At 42.9% G+C, this 16,640-nt stretch overlaps 1 pseudogene; it reads left to right on the top strand.

The window, feature by feature from the left end:
• The first annotated feature begins 4,640 nt into the window (after positions 1-4,640).
• Positions 4,641-16,640, top strand: part of LOC133119331 (zinc finger protein 208-like) — a 135,151-nt pseudogene continuing 123,151 nt past the window's right edge.

Below are 16,640 nucleotides of genomic sequence, written 5' to 3'. Positions count from 1 at the left end.
GTTTGGTGGGTGGAGCTAGCATTACTCGGCAAGGCTAATGGGCAGGGCTGGCCTGCTGGGGCTTGGAAGGGCTGGATTGGATTTAGAGCCTGGAAGGGCTGGGTTAGAACTGGGGCCTGGAAGGGCTGGGTTAGAACTGGGGCCTGGAAGGGCTGGGCTAGAACTGGGGCCTGGAAGGGCTGGGTTAGAACTGGGGCCTGGAAGGGCTGGGTTAGAACTGGGGCCTGGAAGGGCTGGGTTAGAACTGGGGCCTGGAAGGGCTGGGTTAGAACTGGGGCCTGGAAGGGCTGCGCTAGAACTGGGGCCTGGAAGGGCTGGGTTAGAACTGGGGCCTGGAAGGGCTGGGTCAGTGCTGGGGCCTGAAAGGGCCGATCTGAGATACAAGATGGTGCAAATTCTGTCTCCACAAACACATCCCTGTTGTAAGGTTGAACCCCTGTCACCCGAAAGCCGGCCTGGATATTCAGTGGGGTTCATAAGCAATTGCTACAATCCCAGGGATGTCATAGATTGTGATGGTTGTTCCTCATCCAGGAATCGGACAGAGTTTATGTGCTTTTTTTCAGCGGCCCATAAACACTTCTGTCCAAAGGTTGCAGCCTATGTGAACAGTGGGGTGGGAAGGACAGCATAACGATGCCATTTGCTTTGGCAAAATTGAGGCCATCAATGGAAAGATGGGAGGAGGAGTAAGCATGGTTTTTTCATTGAACACTTGGCATGTTCAACAAAATGTTCCTCCTCTTTTGCTGCCAAGTGGTCCATTGTTGAGGAAGTGATCGCGAAAGAAACTGTTCCCTGTTGCTGAGACTGCACAGGCTAGCGTCAATAGGGTACCCCTTTCACCAGATGCAAGTGACCCTACCTGTTTAAACCCGGGTCTGACTACCAATCGGTCTGGTTTCTGCACCGTCGTCACACCGGTCTCATCCATATTCCAGACGTCCCCTGGTCCCAGGGAATGTCTGGCTAACACCTTCTCCAGATTGTCAAAGAAAGACTTGACATTTTCCTTGTTAAAGGCACTTGCCCTGACAAGGCTAGTTGCCTCTGGCTTTCTGAGAGAGAGTGTAGGGTGCCGCTTTAAGAAGCGTGTAAACCACTCACTGCTGGCTTTTTCTTTTTCAGCCCAAGCTGGTGGAAACTGCAGCTCCCGTGCCACTGCAAATTCGTAAGCTAGCTTTCTCACCTCAGTTGGTGACAAACCAAAATAGATGTCAGCTGATCTTATAAGGTACTTCTCAAGCTGCAACTCCAACTCTGGGCTAAAAACCTGCCATGGAGATTTATACCCAACCACCGTAGTTGGGATGGCTGTCTGACTTCCTATTTCAGCTGTGGTGAACGTCTTGCAGTATCGAGCCAGTGTGCGGTAGTTGATGTTAAAATCCGTAGCTGTACTCCGGATTGATTTTTTGGCTAACTTCACCTGCCTCACTGCCCTTAGCATCACGTCAGGTGCTGTGCCGCCCTTTTCTGTTTTTCTTTGATAATTCCTGACCATCTCAACTCTCTTGCTTCTTTCCTTCCTTTCTTTCTTTAAAACCAGAATCACACAATTCAATACTACCATGATAACCATTGACAAGCAGACCCTCTGTGTGTATGTATAGCCTATTGGCAACTTTGGGGTAACTTTGTTTGCTCCAAAATCACTGAGACAAGTTGCCCCAAACTGCCATGTTTGCTAATATGCAATATCTTAAAATTAGCTTAAAGCAGGACACTAGCTAAAGTATAACAATACACACTATTCTCTCCTCTAACAAGTGCAAATGTATAATTAAGATTTTTAACTTGAAGATTATTACAAAACATATCAAATTGATATTTTTTAATTTTCAATGTAAAAAATGGGAAAAATATGTGCTCACCACTACAGTGTGCTCTGGTTTTTCCAGACAAGATATGACATCAGACCATATAGAGGCACAAAACCCGTATTCCACTTTTAAGTAGTGCCCTCTGGTTGTGAAAATATTAAGTGTGACAACTTACCCATGTGACAACAAGCCCCGGTCTCCCCTGTGTGTTTTCTACAAGCTTAAGATGAGGATTTTAAAAATAAGATGGCAATCCACTTGTCACTATCGACACTAGTGGAACCACTTTAAATGATTGGTATCCTTGTTTGAATACTTTGTGCGCTTGGGTATGGTAAAGTTGACGTGTTAGTCTTGAATTTGTTTCATTACTTCCATTCATTACAACGTTAAGGTAATATTAGTAATAGAAATAGTTTGGTGAGCATGTACTGAGTTGGAGTGTTGGGAGGGGACGGGTGACAGGATGTGCTTTGGCTGTGGAGTGGCTTTGTTTTGAAATAAGTTGGGGTGTTTAGGATGATGTTGTGGAAGTAATTGTTGCCTGTAATGAAGGTGTGGTTCTGGTGGGTTTGCTTGTTGGAAAATTTGTTCCAGGTTTTACGGTTGCTTGACATGGAATTTCCTCCATTAAGATATAGTGAAGTTCAGATGGATGTTCTTGTAATGAATAAAATTAATAGTACATGATTGAAATTAAACTAATGGTTTTAGCAGCTGTGTACTTGGCAGAAGTGTCTCCTGAAATGTTCTTGGCTATTTCCCGCGATGTGCTTTAAGCAGTAGAATTGTCTAATGTCTTCAGAATTAACTCCTGTAGTCTTTATCATATGCACCAAAAAAAGAAATGTACATGGGATGTTGGCAAGTTTACAAATAATTGGTACGATGCCATTGCCACAGGTATTTGATGGCATACGTGTCTGTTGGACCACATTACAAAACATGTAGGTATGGTTCCAAGACTCTTATTGCATGCATGCAGATGATAAAGTACCTTGTGGATAAAGAAATGTACAAGGCAGCTGTGGGTGGGGGTATTTTGTATGTATGTTGTAATAATGTGATTATTTTGTGATGAATAAAACTGGAATTGTTTGAGTGGAAGGATGGAGTTAGACTGACTTGTAAGTGGAAATTTAATAAATGAAATGGTTTCTGACTTTTCCACTGTAGTGACTTAGAGGTTTTTATTTTCATGTATTTTTCCTCCCCTCATATTCACTGTGTAGAAGTTAAATGTGGTTAATACTGTGGTATTTCAGTGATAAAAAAAAAAAAGTGGATTAAAGTGAAATATATTCCCCTTTTGTAGCATGCAGCAACACCAACAAGGTGTTTTGTTTGTATTTTACTTGGTAAACATTATTCCACATGCTGTGCATGCCATTGTTTTATGTGAAGCTAACATGGTCTCTATTTTCTTGTCAATACTGTGTTTAGTTTTCACGGTGGATTTGGAGAGACGCCTTCAAATAAACCAGTCGCGAGAAAGCAACAAATGTTATGAACAATTAACCACGGGTGTAATAAATACCATAATGCTTATTTACAAAAATGTTGGGCATCTTGGACATTTTATCAAACAACCTTAGAACACTTATCTCCAAGAGAAACAGATTTTTTAGCTTCTCCATAACAGCCTCTACATTTTGGAACTCCTTGCCTGTGGATATAAGGTCATGCTGTACTTACTGCTGTTTTGTAAAATCTCTTGAAGTATGATTGCAATCAAATCAGTGCTGCTATTATTTTATTTCATAGCCTTACCATTTTACTGTTCAAAACGATCGGGATAACTTTCCATATAAATCGAATAAAACTACACCATTAGAAACACATTCTACAGAATGAAGTTTTTAGTGTTTTGCATTACTGGTTCACCGTCATTAAGTTCCATCAAACATATGGAATGAATATGGAATCAACAAATGCAAACATTCACTCTGGTTGTAAAAATACTCATTTCACAGGTTAAAACTTAATTATTAGAACTCTATAGCTTCACTCACCACCGTTCCAACTTTAATATTGTAGTTCCCCTGAAACAAACTCTTTAATTGATTGTCCTCTTCTCACTTGTCCCTGTGTTCGATCTGCACTTCATTGTATGTCGCCCTGGATAAGAGCGTCTGCTAAATGCCTTGTAATGCAATAAAAGAAACAAAAACAAAAGTTCAAAACGTTTTATACACAATAATAATCATAAACAAGGGTAAGTACAAATATAAAGAATCGATGTATATATGTGAAAGGGGTTAACTTATGGAATGGGTAGTATCCTTTGCAAATGTAACATGTAATCATTTGTTTGTAAACTGTTTCCAAAATTGATACTTTCATTTGATAGGAAACGGACTCATCAACTCTGTGCAATATATACTTGGACAAATAGTTTTGCTTGTCTGGAATCAGCAAATGCAAACATTCACTCTGGTTGTAAAAATACTCATTTCACATCGGTTAAAACTTCATTATTACAACTTTGTATAGTTTCACTCCCCACCTTTCCACCATGCGTACGCTACCTGGTTCTCCTGGGAAATCGCGTGGAAATCGGGGCGTTTCGCGGGCTGCCAGTGGACGAGACACGTAGTGGTTTGATGGAAACGACAAACACGGAATTTTATCTACACTGAGTGGTCTGCAAAGTGTTGAATATGTTCGTTTGTTTTGAGTTTGCTTATTTGGTTAATTTATGTGGTAAAAACATGTGTTGTTCAGTCTATTGAATAGTGCTAGAGCTGGGGTTACCCAGTGGGTGGGGCTACAGCAAGCCTTAGCCTATATCAGGTCCCATGGCCAGAATACGGGAGGATGGTTGAGAGAGAAGGTACGGTCAGACCTTCTCTCTCAACCTCTAATACCAATTCATTAAATGTTTAATCTTTAATTCATTTGATATAACTGTATAATCAATGTATGATCTTTGCTCTTAGTTAGAACAAACAAGTTTGCTGCGTTTTTTCTGAATGCAGGAGACTGCTTTTTGGGGAAACTTTTTAAAACAAACGAAAACATCGACAAACTCCTACTGTCACAAATATTAAACATAGAAAAGATGTGTTGAACAATCAATCACACAAATTTAAAAGTCAAGTTATAATCTTTCAAAGCATCTAAATTAAAACTTAAGCTTCAGCATGCTGACCAGAACTTTTACTGACAAAAGCAAACCGCCTGATTTTAAATAACCACGAGCTTTCAACAAACCCACAGCAGTCTACAAGTTCAATGACGTTACACATCAGCACAAGTGATCCAGGATTTTTTCATTAATTATTATTAGTCCACGCAGTTATACTGTTTTGTCAATGTCACCGTGCAAATTACAGAAATATAACATTTCTTATGCAAGCAAATTAATGAGACCTACATGATTTAGTACGTTTTTTTTTACAAGAATGCCTTATCGTTTTCTTGGAATGTGTAGTTTATACTTCTGTGTAGGTACAAACCGTGCGTTTTTGCATGTGCAGTTTGAAACTGAAAATGATAACTAATCCTGTTGTACATACTTAAAGCCAAGGCTCATATTCATTCTACAATATATATTGGCTTCTGAAAGCATTAAGTAATCAATCAGAAATAACTCAATTTAACGGTTACACTTTTTGAATATTCCTACACTTTACAAGATTTATAACATTTTTCATTTTGTCATCAATACTAAATTATATTTTACAAACTACCGAAAAAACTATATCTGCTTCTGGACAACTAATGGCTTCAAATTGAGACCCGTCTGAGTAAAATTATCAACAGGAATTAAAGTTATATTAATTTAAATGGAATAGCCTAATTACAAGGTTTGTTTAAACCAAATTATTTCATTTCGGCATACATTTTAACTGGCATATTTAAAAAAATGAACTTACCACACAAAGAAACGTGCGTCTTTCCCGCTTGCTTCGTCCAGCCATTGCTAAGGGAAGGTGCGCGCCTCGGAGACGCGCTTTATAGCACGTGTGTGTGAAATTCACTCAAGATGTTTTTCTTAAAGAGAACACGTTTAGTGTTTAATTACGTTCTTTGTCGGCCTCTTATGATTTACCCCAAGTGATATTTCATTTGTATTCTGTTCGGTTACACTTCAGCTGCATTTTTACATCTACGCTTGTATAGGGATTCATTTTCAAAGCCTCATAATTCAGCTACTGAAGATAGGATACTTCAAATCGATTACATACGATATTCATGAGGGTGAAATTGAATAAAAGTTGCGGTCACCAGAGTCTTGGAAAAAGACTGATTGATCGATTTATCCTAATATTTTCATGACTGTTGTTACAAGTAATACGTTTCCAAATAACTATGCTTTAGATGTAATGTAATGTTAGTGAAAACACACCATTTTCAAATGTTAATATAATTATATTAAGTAACTTAGTTATGGAGGCGGCTCACCTTCAAGGTAGTTTGTTTCGCACATATCGTTTACTAGCTAGATGTGAAGATTACATTCGCATTTTAACAGTTGCAAAGTATATATCCATAATTGTGAATTATATTCTATTCACATTCTTTAATAAGCTGACGTAGGTAACATACAAGGTTTTATTGATCTTGGCTATATCGCAATAATTCTTCCCATTCCAGATGCGAAAGTTATTTGACAAACATAGTTGAAGGCCAACACCTGTAGATGGTGCTATTGCATCGGATGTGATGTTTTCACAATTTGCAATGTTAGTTTTATCTAGATGCATTAGTTGGCTACATGACAGTTCAAGTAATGTTATTTGACAAGTCGAGATTCTCATTTCAATAGCCATCGTCTTCCTAGCTGTATCAGGGCACATGTGCTGCTAAGTTGAAACAAGTAGGTGCACACATGATCGATCCTGTAAGCACACATCACTTTTAAGAAGCAAATGCTCCAAAATGGGAGCATTGCAGAGCCCTGTGTGCTATGGCTAAAGCAACCAAACTTGTATTCCAGGGAAAGCAAATAATTGGTGTGGGATCTTTTACTGCATGTTAAATCTAGAGCTCCTCTTTTCTCTGGTCCTGTCCCAGGATAAATTAGAGGAGCTCAAAGTTTACTTCTCCAAGACTGAGTGGATTTGCAGAAATGTGAGAGAGTGCGATTCAAAAGGATCAAGAGGAACAATGAAGTTGTTAGCCCTTGGCCCTTTTTATTTTACACAGTGCAAGGTACTGACAAGTACCAAAACACTTCATTCTGCCCTCTAATCAGTTGAAAAATGTTTTTCAATATTCATAAAATAAAATGTTTTATTACATAAATTGTGAAGTGTTTTTACTTTTTCAAGAAAATTATCCTCACCTCAGATGTGTGTGACTTTGACCACATGTGAACGGGAAGTTGCAGTTGCAAAGGCTTGCAGTTTGTCCTTGTGCCTAGAAATTAGATAGTACCTAGGTCTGAATTTCTGAACGTGAGTTACTGACCTTTCTTCTTGGTCTTAGGGCTGAACTCCCCGACTTCAGCTTTCATGAGGGAGCCCCGATCTCAGAGAGCCATGCTGGCAAGGGCTGCAGAGCCAAGCGACTCTGAAGATGAGGCATGGAACCCTTGTCTGGAGAGAGAGCCTGGTACACAAACAGCCGCAACACACACATATATACAGAACCTGACTCAATAGGCATATTGTTCACAATGCCACATGTGTACTACATCACTACTCTATAAGCATATTGTACATTCACAATGCTACAAATACACTTCATATACATCTCCAGTGTCCCGGAGCTTCAGTTCCAAAATCCGGAGTGCCAATCAGACTGGTGCTTCAGGGAGCAGTGCAGCAGGACAGGCCAGGACACAGGCAGCCTCGCTGGCTCAAACGCAGGCAGAACCTCCAGCGTCCTGCAGCACACAGGTGAAGTCAGCGGCCCACGCGCTCACACTCCACTGGTGCTTGTGTAATTGAGGACATCGGCTGGACCTGAGGCTATTATTTCTAGTGACGGGGAAACCAGCTGTGACGGTTGTCCATTTTCCTCTTTAGCACTCGTTTGTAGCACACACCAGCTGGGAGTCTTGTTGTGGGTGGGCACACACTGGGCCGTTGCCTCGACCACAGTTCCGCTGGTCTGCAGCCAGCCTGCTTCAGCGTGTGCACGGCAGGCGTGTGCTGTGAAACATGGAATGATCCATTTCAGTTGGGTGGGGGGGGAGACTCAGGGTTAGTCGGGTTAATAGCGCCCCGATTGCCTCGGCTTTCAAGTAAAAAATAAACAAATCAGCACCATCCTTTGTTTTCTTTATGGACTCAGACATCAAATGCAATCACTTACTATAATATGCAAAATGCTATTTTGAAACCCATTTAAGCATTAAAATACAGCTGTCCAGGCATGTTTTGTGATTTGAGGGCACTTGATCGCAGCTGCCTTTGATTAACCACTGAGGAACACTGTAAGAACATGAATGTATGTTGTCTTCTGCGCATTCAAATATTCCTGTTCTTTTAGGAAGTGAAGGATGCTACCAGCCTCAGCAATGATGGTGACGATTTGTTTCCTGGTTCCTCCGTTGTGAAGCAGAGAGAGCCATGCAAACAGAGCTCCAAACAACCAAATACTGGTATATGCAGGTCTATGGGCCCTTACACATGGGTGCCTGTTCATGTTACATCATAATGGTCTCCATCCAGTATTCTTCTCACTTTAGTTTTTTTCTAAATGAATGAGTGTTTGCAAGCTGTTGTCTTCAAAATGATGTGGAACAAAAGCAAAGAAAAGCACACAATTTGAGGCTTCGGCTAGCAAAGTGATGAAAAACTGAATCTTTGTCCGTTTGGCAATTGCCGATAAATAGTTATGTGATCTGACAATGGGTACCCAAGACTCATGGAATGGGCAGTGACACACTTACATGGATGTGGCACCAAATTGTGGTAGCGACCTATTAACATGCGAGTTCTACTGTCAATAAAATTAAATGTACACAGTGCTTACAGATTGACATCAGTACAACAATCATTTGTCCAAAGTTCATCAGTTCCCAATATTGCTCCAGCATTACATTACATTATTGGCATTTGGCAGACGCTCTTATCCAGAGCGACGTACAGTTGATTAGATTAAGCAGGAGACAATCCTCCCCTGGAGCAATGAAGGGTTCAGGGCCTTCCTCAGAATCTTATTGTGGCTACACCTGGATTAGAACCACTGACCTGGAACCAGGCCGCCCTGTAGCATGTTTGTCTGTTGTATTTCACCCACAGTTGCGTTGCTCTGTGACTTTCAGGACGATCGAAGAAAGAACATTTGAAATCGCAGAAGGAGCAGGCAACCGTCTACGTCCGTGGTGAAAAGCTCCGCAGCACACAGAAAGTGTGCTACACTGAGCAAGAGGAGCCCAGAGATGAAGATGATTTCTGTGAGCCATGCGGAAACAAAGGCTGTTTCAATTTCTATTTCTTGTTATTGAGGTCCAGCTATGGATAAACTCTCCCTTCTCTTAGATTGTGACGAGTGCCAGTCCTTCTTCACTGATGAATGCCCGGTCCACGGCCCCCCTTCGTTCATCTTCGACTCTCCAGCGCCCGCTGTGGCCCCCGACAGGGCCCGGCTTACCCTGCCCCCCGGTCTGGAGGTCAGAGTCTCCAGCATCCCTGGAGCAGGCCTGGGGGTGTTCGCCAAGGGACAGACAGTGCCCAGTGGAGTACACTATGGACCCTACGAGGGAGAGCTGACTGAGGAAGACATGGAGAGCGGCTACTCCTGGATGGTGAGAAGGACCTTGTTCTTGAGTGATAGTGCAGTGGAGAGTTCAGTGTCGAGAGCAGTGTGGGTTTTCATAGTGTGGAAATGTTATAACGGGATCATTGTGCAGAGATTTTAAAGTAATATAGAGCTGTATGAGTGTTTGTGGCACAGACGTAACAGGTTAACGGTGTAGAAATTAAGCCTGGCTAATGATGCTGTGTTAGATCTCCAGGAGCAAGCGCTGTGTCATTGATGCCAAGAGTGAAACCCACTCCAACTGGATGAGGTTGGTAGTAGTGCTTACAGAAACCACTGACTGCATTTCTACCTTATAATATGATGTTACACTAATAATTTTGTTGGGCTCTTTCTTACTTCCCCGTGTTCTCTTTGACTCAGATATGTTAACTGTGCTCGAAACGAGGAGGAGCAGAATCTTGTGGCTTTCCAGTACAGAGGGGTTATTCTGTATCGCTGCTTTAACCCCATTCACCCAGGGCAGGAGCTGCTGGTGTGGTATGGGGACGACTATGCCAAAGACCTGGGTATCACCTTCGACGACCTGTGGAGCAACAAGTGCTCTTCTAAAGGTACTAATCCCTTCTCTTCCCTTCTTCTCACAGATCATTCTCTGGGATTTGGTGTCCTGCAATTCTGAAGTGACCCATTTCACAGCTTTGTTTTAAGACTAGAAAAATCAGATGTAAAGAGGACTTTGCCTTAATCAATGCCCATGTTAATCCTCACCTAACCGAAGTGCGTATTTTGGACCATTTTGAGAAATAACCAGAATTTTGAGATGTAAGAATCTGACACGCTGGAGAAAAATGTCTTTGTGCTAAAAACAGAAATAATTTTAACTCATTCTCTTTTTCCTCCACCAGGGGGCGAGGACATTCCTTCTCAGTTCTTCCCCTGTACTCAGTGTTCGCTCTCCTACACAGCAGAGATCTACCTGCACAAACACATCAAGCACTCTCACCGTAAGGAATATGTGAGACTGCTCAGAGCAGGATCAGTCACATCAGAGAGTCTCCAGCCTTCCACCAGCTCCCACAGACACTGTGCACCGTCTCAGACTGTTGCAGATACAGTCAGACTCCTCAGCCCAAAACACCAGCAAACTCACACAGGGGAGAGGCCGTACCACTGTGCCCAGTGTGGGAAGAGTTTCAGCCGAGGGGCACACCTCAAACAACACCAGCGAACTCACACAGGGGAGAGGCCGTACCACTGCGCCCAGTGTGGGAAGAGTTTCAGCCAAGGGGGAGACCTTAAACGACACCAGCGAACTCACACAGGGGAGAGGCCGTACCACTGCGCCCAGTGTGGGAAGAGTTTCAGCAAAGGGGGAGACCTTAAACGACACCAGCGAACTCACACAGGGGAGAGGCCGTACCACTGTGCCCAGTGTGGGAAGAGTTTCAGCCGAGGGGCACACCTCAAACAACACCAGCGAACTCACACAGGGGAGAGGCCGTACCACTGCGCCCAGTGTGGGAAGAGTTTCAGTCACGTGGAAACCCTTAAACAACACCAGCGAACTCACACAGGGGAGAGGCCGTACCACTGCGCCCAGTGTGGGAAGAGTTTCAGTCACGTGGAAACCCTTAAACAACACCAGCGAACTCACACAGGGGAGAGGCCGTACCACTGCGCCCAGTGTGGGAAGAGTTTCAGCAAAGGGGGAGACCTTAAACGACACCAGCGAACTCACACAGGGGAGAGGCCGTACCACTGTGCCCAGTGTGGGAAGAGTTTCAGCCGAGGGGCACACCTCAAACGACACCAGCGAACTCACACAGGGGAGAGGCCGTACCACTGCGCCCAGTGTGGGAAGAGTTTCAGTCACGTGGAAACCCTTAAACAACACCAGCGAACTCACACAGGGGAGAGGCCGTACCACTGTGCCCAGTGTGGGAAGAGTTTCAGCCTAGGGGCACACCTCAAACGACACCAGCGAACTCACACAGGGGAGAGGCCGTACCACTGCGCCCAGTGTGGGAAGAGATTCAGTGTGGAGGGAAACCTTAAACAGCAGCGAACTCACACAGGGGAGAGGCCGTACCATTGCACCCAGTGTGGGAAGAGATTCAGTGCGCAGAGAAACCTTAAACGACACCAGCGAACTCACACAGGGGAGAGGCCGTACCACTGCGCCCAGTGTGGGAAGAGTTTCAGCCAAGGGGGAGCCCTTAAACGACACCAGCAAACTCACACAGGGGAGAGGCCGTACCACTGTGCCCAGTGTGGGAAGAGTTTCAGTGAGAAGGGAACCCTCAAACGACACCAGCGAACTCACACAGGGGAGAGGCCGTACCACTGCGCCCAGTGTGGGAAGAATTTCAGTGAGAAGGGAACCCTCAAACGACACCAGCGAACTCACACAGGGGAGAGGCCGTACCACTGCGCCCAGTGTGGGACAAGTTTCAGTCACAGGTCAGACTTTAAACGACACCAACTAACTCACACAGGGGAGAGGCCGTACCATTGCGCCCAGTGTGGGAAGAGATTCAGTGTGGAGGGAAACCTTAAACGACAGCAGCGAACTCACACAGGGGAGAGGCCGTACCACTGCGCACAGTGTGGGAAGAGTTTCAGTGAGAAGGGAACCCTCAAACGACACCAGCGAACTCACACAGGGGAGAGGCCGTACCACTGCGCCCAGTGTGGGAAGAGTTTCAGCCGAGGGGCACACCTCAAACGACACCAGCGAACACACACAGGGGAGAGGCCGTACCACTGCGCCCAGTGTGGGAAGAGTTTCAGTCAGGTGGAAACCCTTAAACAACACCAGCAAACTCACACAGGGGAGAGGCCGTACCACTGCGCCCAGTGTGGGAAGAGTTTCAGTCAGGTGGAAACCCTTAAACAACACCAGCAAACTCACACAGGGGAGAGGCCGTACCACTGCGCCCAGTGTGGGAAGAGTTTCAGCCAAGGGGGAGCCCTTAAACGACACCAGCAAACTCACCCAGGGGAGAGGCCGTACCACTGTGCCCAGTGTGGGACGCGTTTCAGTCACAGGTCAGACTTTAAACTACACTAGCGAACTCACACAGGGGAGAGGCCGTACCACTGCGCCCAGTGTGGGACGCATTTCAGTCACAGGTCAGACTTTAAACTACACCAGCGAACTCACACTGGGGAGAGGCCGTACCACTGCACCCAGTGTGGGAAGAGTTTCCGTGAGAAGGGAACCCTCAAACGACACCAGCGAACTCACATGCTCAAGGGCATATGGTAATGAATTAATTAATGGAGTGTCATTTTTTCATAACAATACATGTTTTAAAGCTCACTTTGTGATGAAACATTTTTAAGGTGTTCAAATGCATACCTTCTCTACCAACTGCATTTTGTTTTTCTAATTGTTTGATCATTTCATATAAAATCTTCATCTTAAAATGACATTATATTCTTATGTGATTAGTATTAAATCTTTGCACTTAAAGCTGATGAAGATGGAACCACAGGAACAGTGTCGGGGAAACTGGCCAATGCAGCTGCAACCCAACACGATTGAGATGCATTTTGTTTTGTCTTGCCACGGGAGCATTCAATGATCCTGAGACGCACAACAGTACCACCTTTCCCTGATCTCCACAGCAGAGTTTACCTTGACCATTTTGCTGGGCCTCTATCATCAAGCAACAATTAGCACTTTAAGGTGAGGTCACACAGTCCCCTCCAAAGGTATTGGAGCATCAAGGCCAATTCTTCATTATCATTAACTTCTCTTCCTCTGCTCTCTACGTAATCGAGGGGCCATGGTCCGCATGGAATTTATATTTCATAGGCAAACTATTTTGCTGTTCAAAACGACCTGGATAACCTGTCAGGAGACTACGGTTAAACCTGGCACTCCGTGCATTGATGTCCCTTCTCAATCAATATAAAAAATAAAACGGCAACTTAAGCAACGAATGCTTGAAAATCCAAAAATGCAAAATATTCCGTTCATATACTTTGTCAGGTTCACCCTTCATCTGTTTTGTCTGGAATCAACAAATGCAAACATTCACTCCGGCTGTAGAAATATTCTCATTTATTGGTTAAAACTTAATTATTACAACTCACCACCGTTCCACCATGCGTACGCTACCTGGTTCTCCTGGGAAATCGCGCGGCTGTACGAGACCACGTCGAAATTAATGAACAATTTGCCCAGCCCCTACTTCTCATTGTTTCTCAAAGTACCTCTTTAAAAGTGGAAGTATTCATACATTTTAACTGGTACGTTACCCCCCAAAAAACCCACAAAGAAACGTGCGTCTTACACGCTTGCTTCGTCCAGCAATTGCTAAGAGAAGGTGCGCGCCTCGGAGACTCGCTTTGTCGCACAGGTGTGTGAGAAAACGAGGTTCCTGAGAGACCGGAATGGCATGGGTAGACTGCGTTTCCCGACGAACTTCAAAATTCGTGTAGGCTACTATTTCGGAGAAGGCTACTGCAGAACAACTTACTAAATACACTTCATAATTAGGCTTCCCCGGCAAAGATAGCTTCGATGTTCAAATTCGACTTTCAAATTCACTCAAAACGTTTTTCTTAGAGAAGAGAACACGTTTTGTGTTTAATTCATTACGTTCCTATTCATGACGGTGAGATTTACACTAATTGTAGGCATCATCTTCATCATCATCTCCTAACTAGCCTAAGAATGCCAGTGGCAAAAACAAATTTTCCAACGATAATTGCAAATACAATTGTTGGAAGCAGCAAGTACACATTTAACAAATACGAGACCTTGGTGACTTTCTTGAAAACACCCAGTTTAAAATGTCATTTTATCTAAATTAATTTATCTTGTTAAAATACACTCTTAATGGATTCAATTTTTCACCTTTCCCATTTTATTTCATTTCATAAAATGGATGTTCAAAACACATTTAAACACATTTTTAGGAGATTAATACTGCTAAATAAATTCATAATATCAAACATTCTAGGATTTCATGCACAAATAAAACTCATGGCCAGCATGTCGAAGCTTAACTTTTACTGACAAAAGCAAACCGTCTCCTTTTAAATAACCACAGACTTAGCAAACCCACAGCTGTACAAGTTCAATGACGCTACACATCAGCACAGGTTTGTCCATGCAATGCAATGGAGTTATAATGTTTTACAGTCACTGTGCTCAACACTAAATACCGGGTCAGAAAGTCAAATTACACAAATAAAACATTTGTTATTAGCCATGGATATTGCTTTAAATTATGTATAACAGGATTAATCATTTTAAATTGCGTCAAAATGTACACATGCACGGTTTGGACCTACACAGAATAATAAACTACACATTCCAAAAAAACTAAGGCTTTCTTGTCAGTAACTACCGAAATCATGTTGGCCTCATTCATTTGCCTGCATATTTATTCAACAATACACTTGGCAACTGAAAAAGTAACTCCATTTTACGATGACACTTTAAATACTCCAACAGTTTACATGATTTATTAAATTTTTCATTTTGTAATTAATAGCTACCTAATTGTATTTTACAAACTACCGAAAAAAGTACTATATCTGTTTCTCGACTCGGCTACTAACGGCTTCTAATCAAGAGACCAGTCTGTCTAAAATTAACAACGGGAATTTTATATATTCATTTTAATGGAATACCTAATCGATTATATCAGAATATTCCATTCATTCGAGCTCGAAAACATAAGGCAACAAAAACATACATAAAATTCATGTTTTTCTCATATTTAATCGTTAATATTTCGTACCACGACAGAAACATAACCACGAATTTCACTGAAAAAATCTGTTACTGCCACTCGTGGCGCCCTAAATTTGCCATCAGAAACCAGCAATTCGACAAAGCTTTCCATTTCATGGCAAAAATGAGCAAAAATGTGAGTGCGATTCAGAAGCATCAAGAGGAACCATGAAGTTATGTTAGCCCTCGGTAAATGCTCTTTATTTTACACAGTGCAAGGTTGTACTTCCTGACAAGTACCAAAACGCTTCATTCTGCCCTCTACTCAGTTGAAACATGTTTTTCAATATTCATAATAAAATGTTTGATTACATACATTGTGAAGTGTCTTTTGTTTTTACTTTGCCAAGTTGAAAAATAAGATTATCCTCACCTCAGATGAGTGTGACTTTGACCACATGTGAACAGGAAGTTGCAGTTGCAAAGGCTTGCAGTTTGTCCTGTCTAGAAATGAGATGGTACTATCCAAATGGGATTTCTGAACGTTAGTTACCTACCTTTCTACTTGATCTTAGGGCTGAACTCCCCGATCTTGGACAGCCATGCTGGCAAGGGCTACAAAGCCAAGCGACTCGGAAGATGAGGAATGGAACCCTAGTCTGGAGAGAAAGCCTGGAACACAAACAGCTGCAATACACCCCACACACACACACACACACACACACACACACACACACACACACACACACACACACACACACACACACGAGAAATCGTTAAGCTCACAAGCAAATATTTGGTTTTTCCACGCACCCAAATGTATGGTTGTAAAATAGCAATTACACACAGCACAGCAGACATCTTCATGAGCGGTGATTCAGTGGCTAGAAACATGAAACTACGTGTCAAAACAGAAGGATAAAGCAAAAGGCGGAAGTCTAAGACAGAACAGGTCGTAACAGAAATCAATCAGAAATAAAAGTTGGAGAGTGTGGTCAGGACACATAATCTGGTAGCAAAAGACAGAAACAAAGAGGTTTAGAAACTCGTAACTAACTTGAATCCAAATCCTAGAGACAGGTGGGAACAATGACAGACAGGAAAGTACATTCAATGATTGGAAAGGCGGACACATGAAACGAGACAGATGAAACGAATTAACGAACAACCAGGAAACGGACTACGGTGTGCACAGAGGGTAAAAATACACGGAAACGCTAACAACTTCGACAAAGCTAGACAATGAAAAATACAGAACCTGACTCAATAGGCATGTCGTACATTCACAATGCCACATGTGGACTACATCACTACTCTCTAGGCATACTGCTCATTCACAATGCTACACGTGTATCTGTAATATTGTAGTCCCCCTGAAACAAACTCTTATAATATATTGTCCTCTAGGGTCCTCTTCACACTTGTCCCCGTGTTCGATCTGCACTGTACATCGCTCTGGATAAGAG

The sequence above is a fragment of the Conger conger genome, chromosome 19 (assembly GCF_963514075.1).
Source record: "Conger conger chromosome 19, fConCon1.1, whole genome shotgun sequence".
NCBI lineage: Eukaryota > Metazoa > Chordata > Actinopteri > Anguilliformes > Congridae > Conger > Conger conger.
The sequence above is the reverse complement of the archived record's forward strand: the minus strand, read 5'-3'. Positions and strand labels throughout refer to the sequence as shown.